At 47.1% G+C, this 27,177-nt stretch overlaps 1 protein-coding gene across 12 annotated transcripts in view; it reads left to right on the top strand.

The window, feature by feature from the left end:
• The window catches only part of LOC141265097 (sodium channel protein type 5 subunit alpha-like), a 558,194-nt gene that overhangs the window by 180,839 nt on the left and 350,178 nt on the right, over nucleotides 1–27,177 (top strand). The gene's annotated exons all lie outside the window — the stretch shown is intronic.

The following is a 27,177-nucleotide window of genomic DNA, read 5'->3' as shown; positions in this document are numbered from 1 at the left end:
TCTAACGGGTGTTTACTAAACACTCTCTCATACTCTAGAACCACCCGGTAGACTCCCTGTTTCTGGTGGGAGGGAGTGGAGTCAGTTCCCAAGTGTAGTTGCTGACACCAATCCTCCATTACTTTCTTAGAGCCGTTACCTTCCTCCGGGTGAGATGGAGGCAAGGGTTCCACAGACTGTATAGAGTTTTGGTTGATGGTATATAATTTGGCTAGCGTGGCATACCGGGGCAGGTACACTTCCCTCTCCCCGATATTGATTATGCGAACGGGCACCCTCCCATGGCGTACATTGACCACCCCCCGTGCTGTCAAAATGGTGGGCCTACTGTCTGAGTAAACTGGTTCTACCATTGCCTGGTAATCTCTACCTCTCAGACCAATAGCTGCCCGGCACCAAATCATCATTTCACTTTTTGGGGGCATGGCAATAGGAAAAGGGTCACACATTCTTACGCTACCAATCTCACCGCCGGAGAGTTCCACCTGTTGCCGTCGCATCAGTGACCGGATCTCTTTCTGGAGCACCCGCTGCTCGCCGGAGCTGGCGTTCTTGGCAACCTGCTGTAAAAGGAAAATCACCTCTGCAAGACAATTTTCAATTACATTAGTTCCTAGAGTTATTTTTGGGTGACTCTCATGTTTGTCAATATCTACAATGATCAGTCCCTGTGCTGCCAGTTCGACTCTACCGATTTTGATGGTCACCTCTTTAAATCCGATCTGTGGCACGGGCTGGCCATTGCTGGCGATGATACTCAAGTCGTCGTCAGGGTAGCGGGTAATATCCGAGTCATTCCAGTACTGCTTAAAGAGCACGTACGGGATGGTGGTGACCTGTGACCCGGTGTCCAGTAGGGCACTCATGGGAATGCCATCCAGTACCACAGGCAAGACTGGACGTCCTCCCACATATCTGTCGCGCCAGTTCGATGGGCCTGGTGATCTTTTTCCTGGGGGTTGGCCCTCTACCCCAGGTTGTGCCCGTTTAAAGAACAGTACCTTGCCATATGTCCAGGTTGATTGCAGCGGCGGCAGATGGATCGTCCGTCCTCGCTGTATCGGTCACTGGGTCTTCCTCTGGCCGGTGGGGTCCTCCTTGGTCGACGCCACGGGATGTCCTCCGGTCCGGATGCCAGCTGGATCTTCCCTGGGGTGGAAGCCTGTAAAGACTGCACAGTTCGGGTTAGCACAGCAACGCTCTTAGCTAGCTCTTGGACCTGATGGTGTAGGTCTGGAGCCGGGTCATTGTCCAAAGCCTGCGCATCAGCTCCCACAGGCCCTGCCGACAAGGGCGCCGCCTCCTGGTGGTAAGTGATAGCAGGGCGCTTGTGGGTCACAACGCCACCCGGTGCCGGTTCTCGGAGCACCCGGATGGCTCTGTCCTTGAACTGTGCAAAGCCCAGATGGGGATCTTGTAAGGCCATTGCCCGCAACTGGGTTCGGTGGGTATTACAATATAGTCCCTCTATAAACTGTTCGGTCAACAGCCTGTCCTCGTTTCCCACTCCATCAGGGTCGGTCTGCTTAATGGCCCTCAGGGCCTCTTGTAGGTTTAGTGCATAGTCCCTTATACTCTCATGCGCTCGCTGCTTGCACCCATAGAATCTAAGCTTAATCTCGGCTGAGGTGCGGGTATCAAAGGTGTCCTTCAGCCGGGTTAGTATCCCTGCGACAGTCTTCCTCCCAGGTGGCCAGGATTTTACTTCCCTTTTGGCTGCCCCGGTTAGTTGGGCCACCAGGATGCTCACTTTTTGCTCTTCTGTGAGGGGGTACACCTGGAAGAGGCTATCCAGCTTTTCTCTAAAGTCATGCAGGGTATGTGACTCCCCTGAGTACTGGGGTAGCCAAGCTGCTCCCGGGATATAGGGCATGGTGAAGGGCATAACTGCAGCAGCGGTAGCGCTGGCGGGGGTTGAGGCAGTGAAGCTCTCCTCCGTATCCGACATCTTCCTCCCCCCTAGTGGACCGTGGCCTACCTTGCGATGATCCTGTTCCGTAGGCCGCGGCTCCGCAGTGGATCGTCAGGGTTGAGGACCTTCCGTCGCGCTCCTGTGACGTCGGCGTCTGCTGGGCTCCTTCCAGGACCTTACGCAACGTCCGGACGTGAGGCGGGGCTTCAGTTCTCGCGCGCTTTCGGAGTCCACGCCCCTCTTCTTCCCGCGCGGCGTCCTCAAGATGGCGTCCAATGGCGGGAAAACTCCACGGATGGCGAGAAGAAGGCAGAAGATGGCGCCGGATGGCGGGAAACTTCACCGATGGCGGGAAGAAGGCTGAAGATGGCGCCGGATGGCGGGAATCTTCACCACAGGTAAGTTTGAAAAGTCTCTTTTTCAGGCACGCAGTACCCGGTGGTTGCGGGCACGAAATCCTGCCGACTACGCCAAAGTTGATGCGCCCCTGGGCCTGTGTCGCGCTGCGTTGCGCACGCGGGAGCTTACCCGGAGCCGGATCTCTTGAGGGTTGTAGTCTCGTGGCGGTGACCCGGTCCGTGCCCAGGGAGTCAAACTGAGCGGCGATGTAACAGCGGTAGATGTAGGACGACTACGCCACCCGTTGAATGCAGCTATGGAGCTGCCGCTGCAAGACAGTCCGCTGAGGCCGGTGGATGGATGGTGCAGCGTAGATGGTATAACCCCCAACGGGAGGGGTATGGCCTCAGGGCAGCAGATGTGGATGATGGGGGTAGCAGGAACCACTCAGAGACGGTGCGGTGTAATTCAGGGTCTTTACTGGTAACAACGATAGACCCTCCCGGAGTACTTGCTAGTGAACGGGGCCTGGTCAGTCCTTGAGCAGATGGGATCTCCCCTGGCCAGGCGGAGTTGTAGGCCTCCCAAACTGACTGTACTCTTCTGGCTACCTTGCTAGAAGCGGATATAAGTAGCCCACGTCCCTGAGTGTACCGTGTGGTGCTCACCCGTATGGCCGGTGACTCGGGGCCTTCTAATGGCTTCCGCTCCACGATGGCGGTGCTGGTCCCACGCGTGTGACCGTGCCTTCGGGTTTCTGGGCCTGAGGACCTGAAATCCCCTGCCGATCGGCTTCTGCTGCTGGGTAAGAGTTAGTCCCCACAGCCTCGGACGCCGGGTCCGGTAAGAAAGCTTCTCAGTCAGGGCGAGCTCTGCAGCTGCCAGCCCCTGACTTGTAGTAGTATTGCTCCCACTGAGCTTCTGCTGTTTCTTCCTGTGACTGTTTCTTGTCTCTACTCTCCTTGACTGACTAACCCTGCCTCAGCCCAGGGTTTATACAGGGGAAGTTCTTCCCCTCCCAAGACTGGGCAGGAGGTGTGGCATGCACAGGATCCCTGACCAAAGGACCTCCCACCTGCTCTCAGACATAACATTACATTACTGTGGAAAACCAGACCCCTGGGGTGCCACAGAAACACTTAGCTTGAGAAGACACCAGAGAGATAATGCCAACTGTCCTCCAAGGGAAGTCCATGAAGAAACTAGCCAACTACTAGTACTCCAGGCATGGACAGAGGAACATAAAACTATTACCAATGACTCTCTGGAGACACTTAGAGTTTTTCACTACCAAGCAAGGGTGTGTCAATTAGCAGCAGAAAGTGGAGGTCGCTGCTGGGTCCTAAAGGAAGAAGGATATCACTACACCACAGAGATGAGAGGATCAAGAAGGCGTCTGCAATGCCAAGTGCAGTGTCCTTCTACAGCCGGATTCAGAGTGACTGTCTGTCACACTTGATACACCTGTCACACTATCACTGGCAGTTCCCAAATGCCAGTGGCGAGCATATATATCAGATGGGAGTATCCAACACAGAACAGCTGAGACAATACCTGATAGAGAGCTCCAGGAGATCAGCTGAACTGTTTAACCCTAGCAATGCCAGAGCAAAGAAAACCTACACGGATTAGTATGATGGTGAAGCAGTTCTAACCAGTGCAGGAGTTTGGGTAACAAGACGCCGGGATCTTCTGGCCCCTCTCTGTCGTGGTATCCCTGTGACAACAGCCTTATGATTTTTCTGTATCCATATCTGGAGAAGAGCAAATGCAGTGCCACTAGTCCTTTCAGAAGCCTGTAGAAGTGATGTACAGAGACCCCCAAGTGCCATAGTCTGTATTATGTCTGTGTGCTAATTAAAAAAAAACAGACAAAAGTTGGTCCTTATAGAAGACCAGATTTTGTCCATGGGAAATGCCTAATTTACAACATACACTATGCTTCTATAAATCATGACATTAATACATAATGAGTAAAAAGCTGTAACGTACACATTCCACTTACAATTGCTTATTCTATATTGAAAAAGGGACACTTTGGAGCAATCAGGATATAACCTACAGTGGAGAACCCGGCTGTAAAGCAATGCATATATTAAACACGGCTTTTATAAGCACCATCTTTGCAGGCAAATTAAGCGTAGGCACCTGGGCTCAGCATACATGGCTGGATTCAGCTCAATGTAGATTACAGGTGGGGGGAGCAAGCTCAGGACTGTAGGAAAGCATTTAACAAAGATCTAATCCGATAGCACTGTACAAGTATCTGCCACCTACACACCTCTGATTAATTTCACATCTAGATTTATCAAACCTTAGGAAACTCTGCGGTAAGCAAGACCTCTCTAAACCCTATATTTCCAGACTTTTAGAGTTGCCTTATAGTAAAGACTTAGTGGAAATTTAGAATGACGCTTAAAAATAATCCCCATTGCAGGGGTTCCAAATTTGTGAAACGGCTAATCTGATGTTGCACATTTCAGTGATTCTATCAAAATCCATATATTTAGTAGATACGTTTCTGGTCCACATTGGCAGGTAACAATCTTTTGTTTCCTGTTATCAGTCATTTCTGAGAAAACTTTAATTGAAGAGTCATCCAATGGGAACATTGCAAGATATCATCAAAAAATGGACACATTCTTTATCAGACTTTATCACAAAGTACAAACATGTATTGTACATACATTTACAGTAAGTGAAAAATACAAGATACATGTATTATATTCTGCCAGACAGGGAGGTTTAGTGCTCCTTTAAATCACTATTTGGGATCTGCTATACCTATCTGTGGAAGTCCTCATAGTAAAGAGCGGCTGAAAGGCATGCTATTCAAGTGCAATCTGTAGCTGTGCCCATGGAGATGAATTGGTTAATAAATGACCTGATGTTCGTGTCTGGCACATATGCAGCAGGAACTCCGAAAACGAAAATCAATTTTAATTATGTTGTGGAAAAACGACTGGGCTACAAGTTGCAGAGACAAATACAGATGTGTACTCAGAGTATTTTAACCAGTCGGGTTAATCCCCTGATAACCATCAGTTTAGGATGGGGGTATGCAGGGCGATGGTGACGGCTAAGCAGTACGATACAGGAGCTTTTCTCTATTTTCTGAATGTGAAAAATATAGAAGAATAATTGATAGGAGGCTAGGAGTAGTGGTCTGCACTGCTGTGCTGTATTCAAGAAATCCAGAGGACGAGATAGGAAGTGGACCATGCGGTTTATTCTCCATGCGTTTCGAAGTTGGACCAACTTCTTCATCAGGAGAACCACAATATTAATATTAATATTGTGGTTCTCCTGATGAAGAAGTTGGTCCAACTTCGAAACGCGTGGAGAATAAACTGCTTGGTCCAATTCCTATCTCGTCCTCTGGATTTCTTGAATACAGCACAGAAGCGCAGGCTACTACTGCTATCCTACCAATTCTTCTATACGACGGGATCTCCCGACTGGAGGGTACTGCAGCAGCTGTCACACCTTGATTCCTGAGTTGTGGGTTAAAACCACTCCAAAAGGTGAGAAATTCCAATACCTCTCACCTAAACCAACTTCTCCACCAGATAAGACCCTATTGTGCTTGATGTCTCCCCCCTTTTTTCAAGAATATAGAGGAAGCAGCACCAATATATACTATAATAGAGTCTGCCATATTGTGGGGTGAATGTAAATATAGTGAGATTACAAGCATCGGACAAAAGGACCTTGCAGTCTAATATTATTTCAGCCCACAATATGGCTGTCTCCGCTGTGCCAATTTCCAAAGTACTCTATATAGATTGATTTTCCTCATGGGTTTATTGATAGTACTTTCCTGTCTACATTGTTTCCACTGAATATGACACTCAGTGATAGACAATGCACAAAAATGAAACTATTTTTAGGATTATATAGGACATTTCCAATAGGAATCAATCTAAATTAGTCTCACAAATTTTTCTTTAAAGAAATACTAAACACAGAAAATGCACAAAAAAAAGTCATAAATTATCCCATCATGTTCTCCCTTAATCTCCTCCTTTTCTTTGATCTACTTTAAGAAATTTTCTCTCTGTGTCGCAGAAGCTCAGCCAAATCCTCATTCTTCTCCTCACTGGCCTATTTGTGGCTATAAGACAACAGGCTGCAGCAGAAGCCTCCCCCCTCCGCCTTGTCTGTAGTTGGACAATATATATTTAAAGAGGTTGTCCACACCCGGCACCGATCAGCTGCTTTCGCCGGCCGGAAGTGCACACTTTCGGAGCTGATCCGTCTTCTGATAATGGTCGTGGCAGGGTACTGCACATCTGCCTCCTAATGATTTGAATAAAAAGCGGATGTGTAGTACCCTGCGGTGGCCACTATCAGAAGACGGCCATCTCTACAAGTGAGTATTTCCGGCCGGAGGCCGCCGCCACCACCGATGACAGCTGATCAGCGGGGGTGGCGGGTGTCAGATCCCAGCAGATCAGACATTGTTGACTTATCCTAAGGATAGTTCATCAGTGAAAAAGTAATGGACAACCTCTTTAAGCCTCTCCTTCATGGCAAGGGGGAAGGGCTTAGGCCAGCCATCAGTCACAGGCTGGCTGTTTCATAATCATGCAGAAAAGGCATTTCAGCATTCCTTTCAAGGTTTGGTGTTTCCTTTAAGATCTTTCATGCTCAGTGTCAAAAGTAAAAAAGTTTGAGTGACTCCATAATCCTGTGCAGCTGAGTTTCTGAGTAAGGGTATGTGCGCACATTAAGTATTGGCTGCAGACATTTCTACTTCAAAAACATGTCTTTCACACTTCACAATGCTGCAGTTTATTACTTCATAAACCGCATATGACCGGGTCCAACTCAGTGGCACGCCGACACACATATACAATATTCATGAGCCAGGTGGCACACAGGCCCACTGGCTCCAGGTACAGCCTTCAGCAAGGTAATCATATAGCAATGTCCATATAACATATTGTATTACCTTTGCTGGGTTTAGCTGTCTCAGTCAATTAGGTTTTCCACCACTGTGGCTTTAAGGCTTACCACACGTGGTCTCCTGACCTTATCCCGTCCAAGACCACTGGCATCTCTCACACACAGATCCAGGCTCTGTCCTCCAGGACGTTTACATTCCAGCCTCTGGCACTCCAAGGCTTACTGGCATCACATTCACACTCTCAGCGATCCAGGCTTCACCCTCCAGGAGTCCACCAGGCTTCCCCAGGCCTCACCAGGCCTCACACGAGCGGTGTTCCCCCCACACACAGGGAACAGCCTCATGCCTCTCACACTGTGTCCACATGGGAACAGGCCTCATGCCTTCCACGCTGGAGCAGGCCTCATGCCTTTCACACCTGACACCTAACTTAAATCACCCAGGGTTTATATATCCTGTAGCACACACACACACACAGACAGGACCTTGCTGATGTCAGTCATGTGATCAGACAGACATTCTGTGCGCACAGGACCTGAACTATGTCACAGTCAAGTGACCAGTCACCTGAGGGAAAGGTACATGTTCAGCAAAAACACACACACTGGATCACCACAGCCATGCCGCTGCACCACATATTCCCCCCCTCTGTTCAAACTTGTGGGGTTGAACACCCAATATACACAAACAGTCTATAACCCACAGTTCCTACAGAGACCGTGAACTTGACCATTGCGCTGCTCAGCCCCTGGAACATTAGTCAATGACATTAGCCCATTCCTCAGGGACCTATTATCTGTCACTGTCACTGACTTCGTCAAGTCTCATTTCCGGGTCGTAAACTTGTCAGACTTCCCCGGCTCCCAGCGGTCAGTCGTAACCTTATCAGGTCTCCCCCCGCTCCCAGCGGTCAGTCATAACCTTGTCAGGTCTCCCCCGCTCCCAGCGGTCAGTACAGCAGTGCGACTCCATATTGTTCCATCCTCTATTGGGTCTCACTACCTCTAAACTCACGCCCACTACTCTCAGGACATCTTGAAAGGTCCCCAACTTCAGCTATTCTGATATTTAGGGGGCCCTTTCTCTGTCGGATACAACCATTTCTAAACGGCTGCCACCCTCTGCCACTCAGATAATGCTGCTTATCTACTCGCAGTCTAGCAAGATTCAACTTTTCCACCTCTCGCAGGTAAGTCACTCGGTACTCCACCAGCATGCTCATATCTGCAAGACTTTCTTCCGTTCCTATAGCGTAAAAAGACACCATGCCATCTTCATCTGGTATCCAGTCCTGACGATCACGTGGACTGCTTACTTTCACCACACCAGACTTCTTCGCCATCATCTGCATGGCTCGGCCATTTCTCCCAATGAGGTTTCTCACCAGAACATGAGGCACCCGGATGACCTCTTCCCGCAGACTGTGAGCCTTTCTCATCAGCTCCAGTTGTCTAGCGGCTTGCTCCGTCTTCAACCGGAGAAACCGCTTCGTGCGAATACATCGCCAGTGTATATCACTTAGGATCGCCACCCTCTTCACTGTGACTTTGGTCGTGGACAGGACCACCAGCTGTTTAGCCTCTGAGTACACCTTACAGGCTCCCACGGCCTTCTTAAACTCTGCATGCACGGACTCACTGGTGCATTCTTCCCTCAAATCCTCGGGTACATCTACGAGGCACTTATACCGAGACGTTTCGGTCTCACCAGTGGTTTCCAGACGATCAACCAGCTTAGGTTTCAGGGACAACTGACTTCCAGCTTCTTCACCCTGTATGCTTCCCCTGAGCTGACTCACAGCTACAATTTCACCAATTTTCATCCTGACCACTTCCATTTCACTTTCATCTTCCGTTACCCTACTCTTAGCTCTCCTCAGGTCCACCCTGTCATGGCACAAGGGAGCGAGTGCAACCTGCTTGCCTTTTCCCTTCTCCAAGGAGGTCTCGTTCACTGCGTGACACTTTGCTAGGCGACCTTTGAGCTCTAAAACTTCTTCTTCTAGCTCAGCTACTCGCCTCTCAGCAGCCCATCTCTGAAGCTCTTCCTGCTTCAACTGCTCCCTTAACAGTAGGGTTCTCTCAGACATCTCTGTCTCCAATGCGCCCACTCGGCTCTCAACAGTCAGTCTCTCAAGCTTCTCTTGCGTCCAATGAACTTGTATCAACTCCTTGAGCTCCTTGATCTCGGCTCTGACATCCACCGAATCATCCGCGCTCACATCACTCAAGGAAGTATCTGCTTCATACCTCCCATCTCCAGTGACCAACTCCTGGCCCTGGTCTGTGGCTTCTTCGACAGACTCCTCCATCTTTTTCTGCTCAGCTTCCATCTTGCTGACTGTTTCCTTAAGGTACATCTCCGCCTTCTGGAAAGTATCACAGGACATCTGTAGCTCCTTCACCTGAGCTTCCAGACCTAGGGTCTTTCCGCGGAGATCATCATTCTCCTCACGGATATCTTGCAGAGTGGTCTCAACCACGTGGCGCATGTGCTCTGCATCTGCCTTATCATCCTCTAGTTTTTCCTTAACCTTGAGGAGATCATCATAGTCTCTCTTGACTCGTTGCAGTTCCTTACTGAGTTCACCACACTCCTTCTTGGAGTCACACAGCTCCTGGTTGAACTGTTTGCGCAGTCGTTGTAGGTTTTGTTCACGCCCAGAAACTCCATCCTGCCGCGCCTCCTTCTCAAGCTTCAACTGCAAAACCTCTTCCTTGATTTTGCGGCGGTCCTCCTTAATTGCGTGGAACATCTTCCACTGGACAACTTCCTCGTTGCTTCCCTTTAGATCTCGCTGTAAGTTCTTCACAGCCTGGTATACCCTCTGCCGTTCAGACTCCAGGCTCCGCTGGTCTGAGGACACGTTCTCCAGGTCCGTCACCTCCTCTTCTGCCTCTGAAGGAGGATCCACCCTTGTAACAACAGCACACAGCATTACATCTCCTTTATTTTCATTTTCAGCCAAGACACCCGGAGCAACCTTTTTATGGCCCTTGCGCCGTCGACGCGAGGTTGACTTTCTCACCTCATCTATCCCCTCCTGACTGACCTCTCCTTCTACTTCCGTAGTGTCACCGTCAGCTATGGGGTCTGTGTCATTCCCTATGGTGTTGTGGACTAACAGGTCACTTCTCACTTTGACGTCATCCCCTTCCACTGGAGCTACCCCGTTATCAACGGTCACATTGTCATTCTTGGGAGGTACCAACCCGCAACCAGTAACAATTTCCAGTTTTCTACACTCCACACTCTTGTGAAAATTAGCCCCTTTTTTAGACTCCGCCCCCTTTTTTAACAACCACACCTATAAGGGAATTTTACAAAAAACATCAGCGACAGTCTTAGGACTCAGTTCACAACATCTCTTACCACCTCCCCGGGCACTCTGGGACAACACTGGCGCCCCCGGAGAGTTCATAGAATGGTCCACTGCCGCCATTCTATACGGTGCCCACAGCTCCTGCGGTTCCTGCACCATGTCCTGTAAGAGTTTCTCAAATACCTGCTCCGGTCCCAACCGGCCCTTCAAACGCTCAATAGCTCCAGACACATCTGCTGCTTTGCTCACAGCCATCACGGTACACTGTTCACACTTGAACTTCACCGCTCTCCCCGAAAAAAATTTCGTGGCCCCGCCGAGCCACCGCAAAACAGGATTTGAGTGCGACGTCAATCTTCGCAACCCCGCCGAGTTGCAGCAAACAACCGGATTTGAATGCGATGACAATCTTCGCAACCCCGCCGAGTTGCAGCAAGATGCTTCATCCACACTCGTCATCCTGCGCCGTTGCCCCTAGCAACCAGACTGCAGTTGCCCCCTACAACCAGAGTGCAGTTGCCCCTAGCAATCAGACTGCAGTTGCCCCCAGCAACCAGACTGCAGTTGCCCCTAGCAACCAGACTGCAGCTGCACGCATTCTCCCCCACATGTAAGGCAGCGCTTGTCATCATCCTGGGGGATACTCGCTTCGCTACGACAATCAATGCACACGTGCAATGTCTTTCCGTTTTCACACTTCACAATGCTGCAGTTTATTACTTCATAAACCGCATATGACCGGGTCCAACTCAGTGGCACGCCGACACACATATATACAATATTCATGAGCCAAGTGGCACACAGGCCCACTTGCTCCAGGTACAGCCTTCAGCAAGGTAATCATATAGCAATGTCCATAGCAATGTCCATATAACGTAGTGTATTACCTTTGCTGGGTTTAGCTGTCTCAGTCCATTAGGTTTTCCACCACTGTGGCTTTAAGGCTTACCACACGTGGTCTCCTGACCTTATCCCGTCCAAGACCACTGGCATCTCTCACACACAGATCCAGGCACTGTCCTCCAGGACGTTTACATTCCAGCCTCTGGCACTCCAAGGCTTACTGGCATCACGTTCACACTCTCAGCGATCCAGGCTTCACCCTCCAGGAGTCCACCAGGCTTCCCCAGGCCTCACACGAGCGGTGTTTCCCCCACACACAGGGAACAGCCTCATGCCTCTCACACGGTGTCCACACGGGAACAGGCCTCATGCCTTCCACGCTGGAGCAGGCCTCATGCCTTTCACACCTGACACCTAACTTAAATCACCCAGGGTTTATATATCCTGTAGCACACACACACACACAGACAGGACCTTGCTGATGTCACAGTCATGTGATCAGACAGACATTCTGTGCGCACAGGACCTGAACTATGTCACAGTCAAGTGACCAGTCACCTGAGGGAAAGGTACATGTTCAGCAAAACACACACACTGGATCACCACAGCCATGCCGCTGCACCACAGGTGCTATTGGGATGGTACTAAATGACACCAATGCCAGCTGCTTGGTCATTAGAGAAATACACTCTAAGGTGCCAAGACAACACATTTTGCAGGTATGCTCTCATCTTTTATTTTTCTGCCCACTTTTCCATAATTTATATTCACATCTTGTGCATAGTTTACACTGCAGTATCCATACCGCATTATAGGCTAAATAGTAATGTGAACACAACACTAACACGCACACAAAATTGCTTACAACAATGTGCACACCATGAAAGAAAGGAATCATAAAATTCTTCCAATTTTATAAGAGTAATTGCATTGTGCTCCCCAGTAGACAGTGTTGGACGAGGGTAGTAAGGGACCACTAGTAACATAGACATGGGGTTCATTTACATGCAAATATTATTTTTTTTGCCTATGCCTACTGTTCAGTATATATAGTAATTAACTGGGTAGTTTGTTAAATTAATGATTTCATGCTGCCTTTGTCTGTAAATAGTGAATCATGTGTATTATGTAAACTACTACTTATATAGAGGGTTGTGGGGCCTACCAGAGGATTCTCCAGTTCCCCTGTGGGCCAGTCCAAGCATACCAGTAGACAACACACACATCTCCTCCATAGAGTTTGTTAAATTAATGATTTCATGCTGCCTTTGTCTGTAAATAGTGAATCATGTGTATTATGTCAACTACTGCTCATATAGAGGGGTATGGGGCCTACCAGAGGATTCTCCAGTTCCCCTGTGGGCCAGTCCAAGCCAGCCAGTAGACAACACACACATCTCCTCCATAGTCAGGCATTACTCTTAACTCTGCTAGTAAAAATGGACATACAGTGACTCTCTGTGCCATTATGATCTCTTTTATCAATGCAGTGTTGGAAATTTAGGACTAGAGATGAGCGTTGTTCTACTCGAACTGTTCGCCAATCTCAAATTCGAGCTGTTTTGGGCGGTGTTCGAGCCGGTCGGCGAACACGAACAATTTGAGAAAAATTCGGCTGTTCGAGGTTATGTTCGATAACTGTTCGTGCACCAAAATCATAACTGGATTTTTTCTCAGTAATGATGAAAATTAATGTTAATACGCAGTTTGAGTGTACAGCGGGGCGGGGGGAGGGGCAGGGGATGGATCTCTGCAGGAACAATGAAGATCTCCATTTTTTTTTCTCTTTCCCGCATTTGCAGTGGGGAGGTGCAATCTGTCAGCCTATCAGCAGCGCACACACGGAGCGAAGTGCTTTTTTTCACACAAGCAAGGGCATGTGTGATTGGCAGTGTATGTCACATGTCCTTGCCCTATAAGACCAAGCCATTTTCCCCGTCGCCACCATTTTCTCACTGCTGCAGCTGCGTGTTAGACGGCACCGCTGTTGCTGTGTGCGCTATACCTTGTTAATTTCAAGCCAATTTTCGCACAAATATACAGATAGCTTGGGAGTAGGGAATAGTTGTGATTGCAGTCCTTTTAAGGACTAGGTTACAGCATTTCCTACGACTTTTATCAGGCAGGTCTGTGCTCTTAAATAGATAGATTGTGGGAGTAAAGACTAATTGTAATTGGAGTCCTTTTCAGGACTAGGTTACATCAGTTCCTATCAGTTTTTGCCAGGCAGGTCTGTGCCAGTGCTGTGCAAGTTTTTTTCACAGCATTTGGCTGAATCTAGCAAAGCTAATCCTTTTTGGCCTATTGCAGAGTGTGTTAGTCAGTGGAGTAGCCTATCTGTGTTGCAAGATATACCACCTGTGTATAGAATACCAATTTTTTTACTGCACCTAGTGAAGTAAAATCTTTTGGGCATAGCATCATTCTATTAGTCCATCTATACTGACCTCCATCAGGTTGCAAACTGAATATAATTTTTTTCAGCATCTAGCTCTGAAAAAATATTTGGGCTTCTAGCGGTGTGTGGGACTTGGTCTATTAGTCCATCTATACTGACCTCCATCAGGTTGAAAATTAAAAATAATTTTTTTCTGCATCTAGCTCTGAAAAAATATTTGGGCTTCTAGCAGTGTGTGGGACTTGGTCTATTAGTCCATCTATACTGACCTCCATCAGGTTGCAAATTAAAAATAATTTTTTTCTGCATCTAGCTCTGAAAAAATATTTGGGCTTCTAGCAGTGTGTGGGACTTGGTCTATTAGTCCATCTATACTGACCTCCATCAGGTTGCAAATTAAAAATAATTTTTTTCTTCATTTATCTCTGAAAAAATATTTGGGCTTCTAGCAGCGTGTGGGACTTGTTCTATTAGTCCATCTATACTGACCTCCATCAGGTTGCAAATTAAAAATAATTTTTTTCTGCATCTAGCTCTGAAAAAATATTTGGGCTTCTAGCAGTGTGTGGGACTTGGTCTATTAGTCCATCTATACTGACCTCCATCAGGTTGCAAATTAAAAATAATTTTTTTCTGCATCTAGCTCTGAAAAAATATTTGGGCTTCTAGCAGTGTGTGGGACTTGGTCTATTAGTCCATCTATACTGACCTCCATCAGGTTGCAAATTAAAAATAATTTTTTTCTTCATTTATCTCTGAAAAAATATTTGGGCTTCTAGCAGCGTGTGGGACTTGTTCTATTAGTCCATCTATACTGACCTCCATCAGGTTGCAAATTAAAAATAATTTTTTTCTGCATCTAGCTCTGAAAAAATATTTGGGCTTCTAGCAGTGTGTGGGACTTGGTCTATTAGTCCATCTATACTGACCTCCATCAGGTTGCAAATTAAAAATAATTTTTTTCTGCATCTAGCTCTGAAAAAATATTTGGGCTTCTAGCAGTGTGTGGGACTTGGTCTATTAGTCCATCTATACTGACCTCCATCAGGTTGCAAATTGAATAAAAAAAATTTCTGTATCTAGCTCTGAAAAAATATTTGGGCTTCTAGCAGTGTGTGGGACTTGGTCTATTAGTCCATCTATACTGACCTCCATCAGGTTGCAAATTAAAAATAATTTTTTTCTTCATTTATCGCTGAAAAAATATTTGGGCTTCTAGCAGCGTGTGGGACTTGTTCTATTAGTCCATCTATACTGACCTCCATCAGGTTGCAAATTAAAAATAATTTTTTTCTGCATCTAGCTCTGAAAAAATATTTGGGCTTCTAGCAGTGTGTGGGACTTGGTCTATTAGTCCATCTATACTGACCTCCATCAGGTTGCAAATTAAAAATAATTTTTTTCTGCATCTAGCTCTGAAAAAATATTTGGGCTTCTAGCAGTGTGTGGGACTTGGTCTATTAGTCCATCTATACTGACCTCCATCAGGTTGCAAATTGAATAAAAAAATATTCTGCATCTAGCTCTGAAAAAATATTTGGGCTTCTAGCAGTGTGTGGGACTTGGTCTATTAGTCCATCTATACTTACCTCCATCAGGTTGCAAATTGAATAAAAAAATTTTCTGCATCTAGCTCTGAAAAAATATTTGGGCTTCTAGCGGTGTGTGGGACTTGGTCTATTAGTCCATCTATACTGACCTCCATCAGGTTGCAAATTGAATAAAAAAATTTTCTGCATCTAGCTCTGAAAAAATATTTGGGCTTCTAGCGGTGTGTGGGACTTGGTCTATTAGTCCATCTATACTGACCTCCATCAGGTTGCAAATTAAAAATAATTTTTTTCTGCATCTAGCTCTGAAAAAATATTTGGGCTTCTAGCAGTGTGTGGGACTTGGTCTATTAGTCCATCTATACTGACCTCCATCAGGTTGCAAATTAAAAATAATTTTTTTCTGCATCTAGCTCTGAAAAAATATTTGGGCTTCTAGCAGTGTGTGGGACTTGGTCTATTAGTCCATCTATACTGACCTCCATCAGGTTGCAAATTAAAAATAATTTTTTTCTTCATTTATCTCTGAAAAAATATTTGGGCTTCTAGCAGTGTGTGGGACTTGGTCTATTAGTCCATCTATACTGACCTCCATCAGGTTGCAAATTAAAAATAATTTTTTTCTGCATCTAGCTCTGAAAAAATATTTGGGCTTCTAGCAGTGTGTGGGACTTGGTCTATTAGTCCATCTATACTGACCTCCATCAGGTTGCAAATTAAAAATAATTTTTTTCTGCATCTAGCCCAGCCAATAGTTTTGGCCTAATACCACAGTTTGGCCACTCGGCTCTGCTCGGTTACCATCCATTGTTTTTTTGTGCAAACAACTCCAGAGTTGTGAATTAGTTAACCACCAAAATGAGTGGAAAAAGGCCTGCTGCTGGTGGAAAGGGGAATAGGCGTGTTGGGAAGGGGAAAAAAGGTTGTGTCCGTGGGGTAGGTGCAGAAGAAAGACCATCTTCCAGCCAAACTAAAATGTCTACTTCTTTTAGCGGACAATGTGATAAGATCCCTTTCTTACGGCCACGCCAATCGCTACAAATTCCAGATGAGGCACAAAAACAGCAGGTGCTTCAACGGATATCAAGTGCTCCTTTAAGTGGGCTCTCCTCCACATCAACTTCAACATCACAAATACTCCAGTCCTCAAAGGTGTCACCCAAATCGCACTTGCTTCCTCACAGCTCCCAAATCTCCAGCTGCCCGTCTGAGTATGAGGTAGAACAGATGGTTGAGTCTGCAAAGCTGTTTACTCATACTATAGCCTGGGAATCAGAGGTCGACTCCAGCGCTTCTGTGAATCCAGACGAGGAAATGATCTGCACTGATGCCCAGAATCTTTATGAGTCGGATCCAGGACCAGACGCAGAAGGTTCTGACCATAATGTAGACCCTCATTCCCAAACTGTAACTCCTGTTGGTGGAGACAATGAGGAAGACGATGATAAGACTCAAATACCTGATTGGAGCGACAACTTTAGTTTTTTGTCAGGGCAGGAACAGGTTGGCTCTGAGGACGACGGGTGTGATAACGCACAGGGTGATGATGATGAGGTCGGAGATCCCACTTACTGTCAACCCACAGTCAGCCAAGAGATGAGGTCAGCAGAGGAGGTGGAGGAAGATGCTAGTGACGACGAGGTCAGGTTGCGCCTTCCTGGACAGAGACGTAGTACTGGAAGCACGGCAACAACTGCATCCTCAAACACAACTCTGCCTCTCACCACAAGTCGTGGTGGCTCTTCAGGTCGCATGGGTGCTAAGCCTTGCATAGCCTGGGCATTTTTTCAGATCGATAAAGATGACCCAACTCGTGTTATCTGTAACATTTGTCAGCAAAAGCTAAGTAGAGGCCAAAAAATACATAGTTTGAGTACTTCATGCATGAACCGGCACATGGACATGAAGCATAAGTTGCAGTGGGAAGCTCAGTGTGCTACAATGCGGCCTAGCCGGCCGGGCCAATCACCGTCTGCCATATCTTGTGCATCCGCGGCCTCTTCATCCTCTGTGACTGGGGGGACAGCAGTCACACCTGTTTTGGGGCGCAGACCTGCCACCTCTTTACCCGCAACAGCCAGCGTGATTGGCAGGTCATCATTTTCTTTGGAGGTGGTAACACCAGCTGGTGTTGAGCGCTGTCCGACATCGATAGCACCACCTTTGGATCAAGGCAACCTAACATGTCCGCCTGCATCTTCCTCACAGACCGGCAGTTTGCCGGGGACACCCTTATCAACCCCGTCTAAGCACAATAGCCAGCCCTCGGTCCCTCAGATGTGGACAAGTAAAAGACCATTTCCTCCTAGCCATGAGAAAGCTAAGAGGTTGAATTTCACCATCTGCAAGCTCTTGGCTACAGAAATGCTGCCTTTCCGCCTGGTGGACACAGAGGATTTTCGAGACCTTATGTCCGTGGCAGTGCCCCAGTACCAGATGCCCAGTCGGCATTACTTCTCAAAGAAAGGTGTGCCTGCGCTCCACCAGCATGTCGCACACAACATCACCGCTTCTTTGAGAAACTCTGTGTGTGACAGGGTGCATTTCACCACAGACACTTGGACGAGTAGGCATGGACAGGGGCGTTACATGTCGCTGACTGGGCACTGGGTAACTATGGTGACAGCAGGACAAGGGGCTGCTGTCCAAGTCTTGCCGTCCCCACGAGTTGTGCGTCAATCCTCTTTATGTCATTTTTCCTCCACTGCTTCTGCCTCCTCAACCTCCTCTCGGTCTTCCACCTGCACCCAAAGCCTGTCTGGTCATGCCACAATCTTTCTAACTGCGCAGAAGGGATCCTGCACACCTCCTTACTATGCTGGCAGTAGGGCTCAACGTCATCAGGCGGTTTTTACATTGAAATGTCTGGGAAATGTGAGTCACACAGCTGAGGAGTTGTGGTCAGCTCTGGAGAACCAATTTCATGAATGGTTGTCTCCACTGGACCTGAAACCAGGGAAGGCCGTGTGCGACAATGCTGCAAACCTGGGTGCGGCCCTTCGCCGGGGCAATGTCACACACGTGCCTTGTATGGCTCACGTGTTGAACCTGGTTGTCCAGCAATTTTTAGCCCACTATCCCAGACTAGATGGCCTTCTGCAGAGGGCACGGTCGCTGTGTGCTCACTTTCGCCATTCGCATCCCGCAGCTCAGCGACTTACATCTCTACAGAAGTCGTTGGGCCTGCCACTTCACCGGCTAAAATGCGATGTGCCTACCCGGTGGAATTCAACTCTGCACATGTTGCAGCGACTGTGGCAGCACCGACAAGCCCTGGTGCAATACGTTCTGACGTATAGCCTGGGCCAACGAGATTCAGAGGTGGGGCAAATCACGCTGGAGGAGTGGTCTCAGATCAGGAACCTATGCACCCTTCTGCACAGTTTTGAAATGGCGACGAAGATGTTTAGTGCTGACGATGCCATTATCAGCATGACTATTCCGGTGATTTACATGCTGGAGCACATGTTAAACAGAATTCGGAGTCAGGTGGTGGCACAAGAGGAGGTGGAGGAAGTAGAGGAGGAGGAGTTGTATGCGGAAGGGCTAACATCTGCAAGGTCCAGACGGTCGGCAGCACCAAGGCGGCAGGCATGTGAGGGTGGGGGAGATGGTTTTACCAGGGCGCATGGTAGCAGCCAAACTAGTGAGGAAGGTGCAGGAGCCCAGGAAGAAGTGGAGGACGAACTGATGGAAGACTCATCAGATGAGGGAGACCTTGATCACATTTCTGTTGTGCGAGGTTGGGGGGAGAGGACAGAGGAAGGAAGCATGATTGTTACCTCGCCACCAACACAACAGGGACTTGGTGCTCCTGGATGCGCAACACACATGAGTGCCTTCTTGCTGCACTACCTGCAACATGACCCTCAAATTGTGAGAATTAGAAATAATCCTGACTACTGGGTTGCCACACTGTTAGATCCCCGGTACAAAAGTAAATTTGCAGAAATTATTCCTGCCATAGAAAGGGATGCACGCATGCAGGAGTATCAGCAGAGACTGTTGCAGAATCTTACATGTGCTTTTCCACAAAATACCAGTGGTGCACGTAGTGAATCTCACAGTTCCAACTTGCCAACCGTGGGACCGTCAAGTGTTCAGTACTCAAACCGTAACAGAACCACAGTATCTGCTGGTAACATCAATTTTGCGGAATCATTTCACCACTTTTTTAGCCCATCCTTTGCAAGGCCACAGGAGACAAGAAGTCTGACACATAGTCAACGCCTAGAGACGATGGTACAGGAGTATCTCCAAGTAAACATTGAAGCCACGACTGTGTCACTGGACCCTTGCTCTTTTTGGGCTTCCAATCTGGATAAATGGCCGGAGCTAGCCACTTACGCCTTGGAGATCTTGTCATGCCCCGCAGCCAGCGTTCTGTCTGAACGTGTGTTCAGCGCTGCTGGTGGTGTGCTGACAGATAAGCGCACGCGGCTCTCCACTGATAATGTAGACAGACTCACGTTCATAAAGATGAACAAATCATGGATCCGAAACGACTTTTCTACCCCTGTGTCATCCTGGGGAGAGTAAAAGCTTGATGATTGGTTAAAATCACCCTACCAACCGTTTTAAGCTTTCAAATTACTAATCATGTTTATCTGTATCTTGACTGGAAAATAATTTGGGCTTTGTAGCAGTGTGCAGCACTGATCCTATTAGGCCATCTATAATAAGCTTCACCAGATTTAAAATTAAAAATAATTTTTAGCTGCATCTAGCCCGGAAAATAATTTTGGGGCTCTGAGATGCGCAAGACACATAAGTGCCTTCTTGCTGCACTACCTGCAGCATGACCCTCATAATGTCAGAATTCGAAGTAATCATGACTACTGGGTTGCCACACTCTTAGATCCCCCAAACTTTTCGATCAACCTTTTCATTTTAATAAAGACCAAAAAAATGGTCATTTTTGAAATTATAAGCATTAGCAGGTTGTTAGAAACTGAAATCAAACAGTTTTCAACTCAAAACTTTATTCTAGGTGATGTTACATTTTCACATAGGACCCCTTGTTCGAAAGGAGCTTCTGAACTCTCTCGTCCATTGAATTTGTCAGGTTTTGGATGGTTTCTGCTTCAATTGTTTTGCATGAGGACAGAATACCCTCCCAGAGCTGTTGCTTAGATGTGAACTGCCTCCCGCCATCATAGACACTCCTTTTAATGATGCTCCAAAGGTTCTGAATGGGGTAGAGGTCAGGGGAGCATGGGGGTCACACCATAAGTTTGTCCCCTTTTATGCCCATATCAGCCAGAGATGCAGATGTTTTATGTGCAGCATGAGATGGTGCATTATCATGCAGAAAAATGATCTTGCTGTGAAATACACGGTTCTTCTTCTTGAACCATGGCAGGAAGTGCTGTTTGAGAAAATCCACATACATTATGGAGTTCATCTTTAGCGCCTTCAGGGATCCTAAAGGGGCCGACAATCTCTCTCCCCATGATTCCAGCCCAAAACATTACTCCACCTCCTCCTTGTTGGCGCTGTAGCCGTGTTTGCGTGGGGTGTCCATCAACCAGCCATCCTCCACTCCATTCATCTGGACCATCGAGCGCTGCACGGCACTCATCCGTGAACAAAACAGTTTTGAAATCAGTCTTCATGTAATGTTTGGCCCACTGGAGCCGTTTCTGCTTGTGTGAAGTGGATAGAGGAGGTCGACAGGATGGCATATGCACAGCTGCAAACCTCTGAAGGACCCTGCATCTTGTTGTTCGGGGGACGTTGGAGGCACAAGCAGCTTCAAAAACTTGTCTGCTGCTATGACAAGGCTTTTTTGCCGCTGCTGTTTCAACCTGACGTAATTGCCTGTAGGAAAGAGTCCTCAATTTGCCCTTATCAGCACGCACACGTGTGTACTGTGAATCAGCTACATACTTCTTGATTGCCAAGACACTTCATCCTGATCATCGCACAATGTTGATTGTAGTCATGCCTTGACCTAAACACTCCACAATTTGTTGCTTCTCAGCAGCCGACACATCCTTTTTCTTTCCCATTTTGGCAGAAAATGTAGGCTGCTTAATAATGTGAGAGAGCCTTCTTAAGTAGTCTTGCCTTTCATTGGACACACCTGCCAAACTAATTAGCACAGGTGTCTGCAATTGCTTACAGTGATATAAAGAGCCCTGACACACATCACCATCAATGAGTTTAACTGACAAACAAACAAATTCTTCCCTTATCACTCCTAAACACTTTTTGCATAATAATTTGGAACGCGGTGTACATGTGCTTTTCCACAAAACACCAGTGGTTCACGTAGTGAATCTTACAGTTCTAACTTGCCAACCGTGGTCTGTATGGAATTGTTCAATAAAGGGCCCAAAATTAAGATAACATAGATGGGAGAGGTCTCTATGAATAGGAATTCCTAAGTATTTGATACCCTGTGAGGGCCAGGCAAAGGGAAAGTTGGACTGGATGGAATCCTATATGGATTTAGGGAGGGAGACATCGAGGGCCTCAGACTTCGCTGCATTGATTTTAAAATTTTACCATGTAACAAAGTGATCTATTTCAGCCATAACAGCAGGGATGGATATATGTGATTGAGTGATATATACTAGGACATCATCAGCAAATAGAGAGCACTTGTACTCGGTGCCTCCCACCTCAATCCACCTAATATTGGGGTTATGGCGAATTGATGAGAGCAGGTGCTCCGTCACTAGGATGTATAAGAGAGGGGACAGAGGACATCCCTGCCTTGTCCCATTGGTGATTGTGAAAGGTGATGAAAATGTTCTGACGCACCCCCTGGGCCTTGGGACACCCGGAGCCGGACACTTTTTGGTGGATGCTGGTGGTTGTAGTCTTCGTGGCGGCGATCCGGTTCCATGGCTCAGGGCGGTCAAACCAGTGGCGGAACTATTTATGTGGTTTTGATGTTTAAATGTCCGACTACGCCACCCGTGGATTGCGGTCAGAGTGAACCGCCGCTACAGGGCAGACCGCTAAGGCTGGTGTTGTGGGTGCAGCAGAGCGTAGCATAACTCCCCACGGGAGGAGTATAGCCTCAGGGCAGTGTATGCGGAGGATGGGGGTGATGGTGCAGGGCAGCAGCAGTAACGACACGGAGTCAGTGATGCAGTTCAGGGCCTTTACTCACAGTTCTTATTATCCAGACCACGTCTGCAGGTAACGGCTGCCCACGTCGTACTGTGCTCACCAGGTGAGGGGCTCAGACAACTCCCAGATAACTTTGGAGCGCTTCACAGGACCCCCTTTGTGTGTCCTTTGTCTGGCCTTTCTTACCAACACTTCTGTCCGGCTGCCTCGGGCCTCCTCTTGGTAAACTTGGCGCCAGTTTCCCTGACCCTATGTGGTGCCTTCCTAGCGGGTGGAGCAAGGGGCTGCGCCACATAAAATGTCAGAGCCTCCGGTTTCTAGCTGAGGGTCGTTTCCTGCCTCCACTAGTTCGGGGACCGGTCTCCCCCTTTGGCCTGACCCCTCCACGCAGGTGGATTCGGGCGTGCGGTGGCGACTCGCCCGTCCGCACCCCTGGGATCCCTTCATTCCTCGTTCCTGGAGCCTTCTCCGCTCCTCTTCCTTCCTTCTCCCTCTTGCAGGCCTGGGCCTCTGTTACTAGGCCCGCCTCCGGAGCAGAGCTCATGCAGAGCCCCTGCTCCCTGCCACTTCTGCTCAGACTTCTCTGCACTGAACTAAGATGGTGCCCACCTTTTATACTCCCTTCTCAATGCACCCAGGAACTGCTTCCTCCCTGCTCCTGCACTGCAGGGTTCCCCTTCCTCAGTGTTCCCTCCCCCCACTCCAGCCAGGGACAGGGACTGTCGTGCCCATCTCAGGGGCATATTGGTCGCCCTGCCCCACGGCAATGTGGTGTAATGCATGCAGGTGTCGGGTCCTGATCCACACTCCATCCTTATCTGAGAGTGAGATATCACACCTCTGGGTGAGGTGCAATACGTCTGTAGCAACCGAGCCCTCGGTGCTACAGTTCCATTTATCTTCAGCCTAGGTGACGTATTGTGATACAGGGCCGTGATTTTGGCTATAAAAGGGTCCCCTAGACCCCTACCCCAAGCTTTTTAAGAGAATCATATATGGCGTGCCAGGAGACTCTATGGAATGCTTTCTCAGCATCCAACGAGAGTATCTACTTACAAATTTTTAACTGCATCTAGCCCAGGAAATACTTTGTGCCTAGTAGCAGTGTCTGCTAGTCAGCGGATTATCCCGGCTGTTAAGCAAGCTACACCACCTGTAGTTTGGACACTTAATTTTTTCAAAGGAAATGCTTCGGGACCACGGGATACTTAGTGAAGAGCATCAGGAGGCACCCCAAGGCATAGGGGCTAGGACTGGCACTAGGATGCCTTGCGGTGGACAGCCGAGCTCGATCCTTATAAAAGCTTTTTAACTGCAGCAGCTTTAGTGGACGCTACTGGAGCTGGAATTACGCGGCTGCTGGCATGAGACTTGCCCTCCAATAGATCCTTGTAAATGGATTTAAAGTGTATTCATTCAAATTAGAGGGACAATTTAAATTAAAAAGCTTAGAGCTGCCTCCACCACAGGGGGGCTCTCTCGACCCACCAGCGGACAGGCACCAGTATTGGGAGAGGGGGGCTGGCCGTCAGGGTTCACCGCGGCTCTGGCACAAACCCGGCGACACGGAGGTGGCACGGGCAGGAGCGGACTGGCCGTCTCGGCTTCTCACTTTTTGGATTTTAGAAGGGCATGACATGCCTATATCTGTGTCTCCCCCTCCTTTTACTCCTCCACCTCTTTTCTTTTCGCATGACTATATGTACTTGTCACTTTTCCATGTGTTAGTTGTGTCTTCTGAGCAGTTTGTCAGCTTTTGGACACCTTTGAAGGTGTTTTCTATGTGTTTCTATGTGTTTTTGTTTGCCTGCCATTGGTTTTAACGGTGTTCGAAGGTGTTCGACGAACAGTTCGACGAACAGTTCGGCGAACACACGGGTGTTCGACGAACCGAACCGAACTCGAACACTACGGGGGTGGCTCAACACTATTTAGGACCCTTTCATGGGGTTTTGGGTCATGCAGAAAAGATGGTGAGCCCCCACTGATCACACTAGGCAGAAGACCTAGATCTTATGATGCTGTTTGCTCCAGTTTCAATATAAAAGCTGATGCATAAATGGGTATGTACATATGAACACCGTTTGCTATGTAACCCTGCTAAGAGCTGAGAGGTATGATGCGTGTAAACCATACTGCATAACAAGAAAACAGAATTCACCATGATACATTGAGGTTCCATTTCCCTATGTAGGTTATGCTCATTAATGAATTGATTTGCAGGATGTGGCGCCCATGCTTGATCTAATTATTGCCAGTCCATACGGAGATGCTGGATTGAAGCTTCCATTTATTTGCAGACTCATGTCCTCAACGTCGTCTACTTAACAGACAGACACTATTAATATTGCTCAGCATGTGCATGATTAACTATGCAATAATATCTGCATGGAGTGTCAGTTAATCGAAACTATTTTACCGACAGAATTAAAGCTTGATGTTTATCAACCCTGATGTGCTCTCTATGTATTATATTTGCTTTTTATAATTAATATATTTTGTATTTATTCGTTCATGTTTTTATTAAATACAAATAGATATCCCAATACTCGTATATCACTTGTACAGAGTATCTTCAAACATTGTAAACAGTTATTTTATGGGTAAAAATGTAACTCTGAGATCACCAGGGATGGAACAAAACACTAAGAAAACAGATATCTAATATTCATATAGTATAAGTCGCCTGTGCCTTTAATAATACTGTAGGTAGAACAAGTATTAAAATATAGTAACGGAATACAAAGGGGAAGATTTACTAAGCTATACCGGCTGAAATTTTGGCTCAATTTGCAACAAAAAAATTGCTGTACACCACATTTATCATGTTCTAGAGATTTAAAAGGAGGCTGAGGCTACGTTCCCACGATGAGCTTTTGGTGAGTTTTTGATGTTGCAAAATTTCTGCACTTATTATGAAAATTAGGTTACTTGTGTTTTTTTATATGCGTTTTTATCGTTTTTTTTATTATGTGTTTTTGTCTCTTTTTTTGTATGTCATAAGCTGCTTTGTTTTTGATACTTTATTTTTTTTTGCTTTGCTAAAACTTTATTGACATACTTAGGTGCAAATTACATGAATTTTTGGTGGGTTTCTGCCGCAGAAACGCACTAAAAATTCACGTGTGTTTTTTTACCTGTGGATTTTCTGCATCTAATGCAAGTTTATGGGGAAAATCTGCACAGAAAACTCAGAAGAGAAATTGACACATTGCGTATTTGAAAAATGCACCGCAGGTCAGTTTCAACAGCGTTAAAGAAAAGCAGAGTAGGCAGGAGATTTCTATTAATCACATCCACTTTGCTGGAACTGTAAGATGCTGCATTTTTGACTCTGAAAAAATATGCGTGTCAAAAACGCACCAAAAACTCATTGTGTATACACAGCCTCAATGGAATTGGAAAGGGTGCGGCCTAAATATGCCAATGTGTCTATTTTGCTGCAAAATATTTGCATAATGTAAGTCAACCAAAAAGTGGGATCTACCTAGTTTAGTTTTATGGCTAAGTTTTAAGCAGCATTACTAAATCATGTAAAGTCTACTGTTAACCATTAAAAGGCTATTCCCAAAATTACAAGTTATCCCCTATCCAGTGCATAGAAGATAAATTGTTGATCGCTGGGGTCCAACTACTGGAATTCACAGCAGTGTTGAGAACAGGGCTCTGGGACCCCAGGAACTGAACTCTGCAGAGCCCAGTGCTGAATGGAGTGGAGGTACGCTTGCCTATCCTCCAATCTCTTCATTATCTATGGGACTGCTGGAAGCAGTGGAGTGATGTACTTGACTTTCTCTAGCAATTAAACAGAAAATGAGCAGAGCAGAGGTTGAACATTTGCACCTCTGCTCCATTCAAGACTGGCCGGCCTGTTCCTGGGGTTCTAGAACCCTGTTCTTGGGATCGCTGAGGGATCCATTAGTCGGACGCCAAGTGATCAGCAAGTTTATTCCCTATCGTATGGATAGTGGATAAGTTCAGATTTTGGAAATAACCCTTCCCACTTGCCTAGCACACAACTCTGGATATTGAAATCTTGAAAACTGGTGGTCATCCGCTATTTTCCCTCTAGAAGTCGTAAAAGATTATGTCTATATCCACATGAAATGAGTGAAAAAATCACTCGTAGATGAATCCCTCGCAAATTTTGTAAGTGTGACATGCACATTTTTTGAATATTTTTCTTTGGATTTGGCACAGTTTTTGCCCTAAGCATTGCATACTAATTCATGCTGCAGATATAAAATCCACTCTGCAGAGCAGTTCCTGCACAGATTGGCATGGTTTCTTATGTAGCCTGCTGCCCGTGGATGTAGCAAAATCACATCCTCTCTGAGGTACTGTTCTCTTTTGCTGATTTTCTACCCAAATAATCAGAAAGGAAAATCTGCATATATTCACTTTTGTGAAAGTACCCTAAGACCCAAGAAATTGATTCTGTTGCTCTGCAGAGCAGCTAGTTTATCAGCTTGGGAAAGAGAATTAACATAATGTTCATCAGCTCTCTAGTGTAAGATCCTGACAAATCCAGTAAGGTCGCAGACAGACGGCCATATCTCTCGTGCGAGGATTGCATCGCAGTGCATGGACTGACCGGCACCTCTCCTAACCCGAGCGTGACAGCGTGATATATTTCTATGCAGCTGTCACTCTCGGGTCAGGAGAGCTGACGGTCAGTCCGAGGATTGTGATGTGATCCTTGCACCACAAATAAGACCTTCTGTCTGCCCCCTTAAAGAGATTGTCCAGGCTGAATTAAAAAGTCTGCAGTCACTCATTGTGAAGGCCGACTGCCAAATTGTGACAGTGTGCGATGCGCAC

This window comes from Phyllobates terribilis, unplaced genomic scaffold (genome assembly GCF_046119375.1).
Source record: "Phyllobates terribilis strain yellow unplaced genomic scaffold, ASM4611937v1 Scaffold_4__5_contigs__length_816908805, whole genome shotgun sequence".
In the NCBI taxonomy this organism is placed as follows: Eukaryota; Metazoa; Chordata; class Amphibia; order Anura; family Dendrobatidae; genus Phyllobates; species Phyllobates terribilis.
The sequence above is the reverse complement of the archived record's forward strand: the minus strand, read 5'-3'. Positions and strand labels throughout refer to the sequence as shown.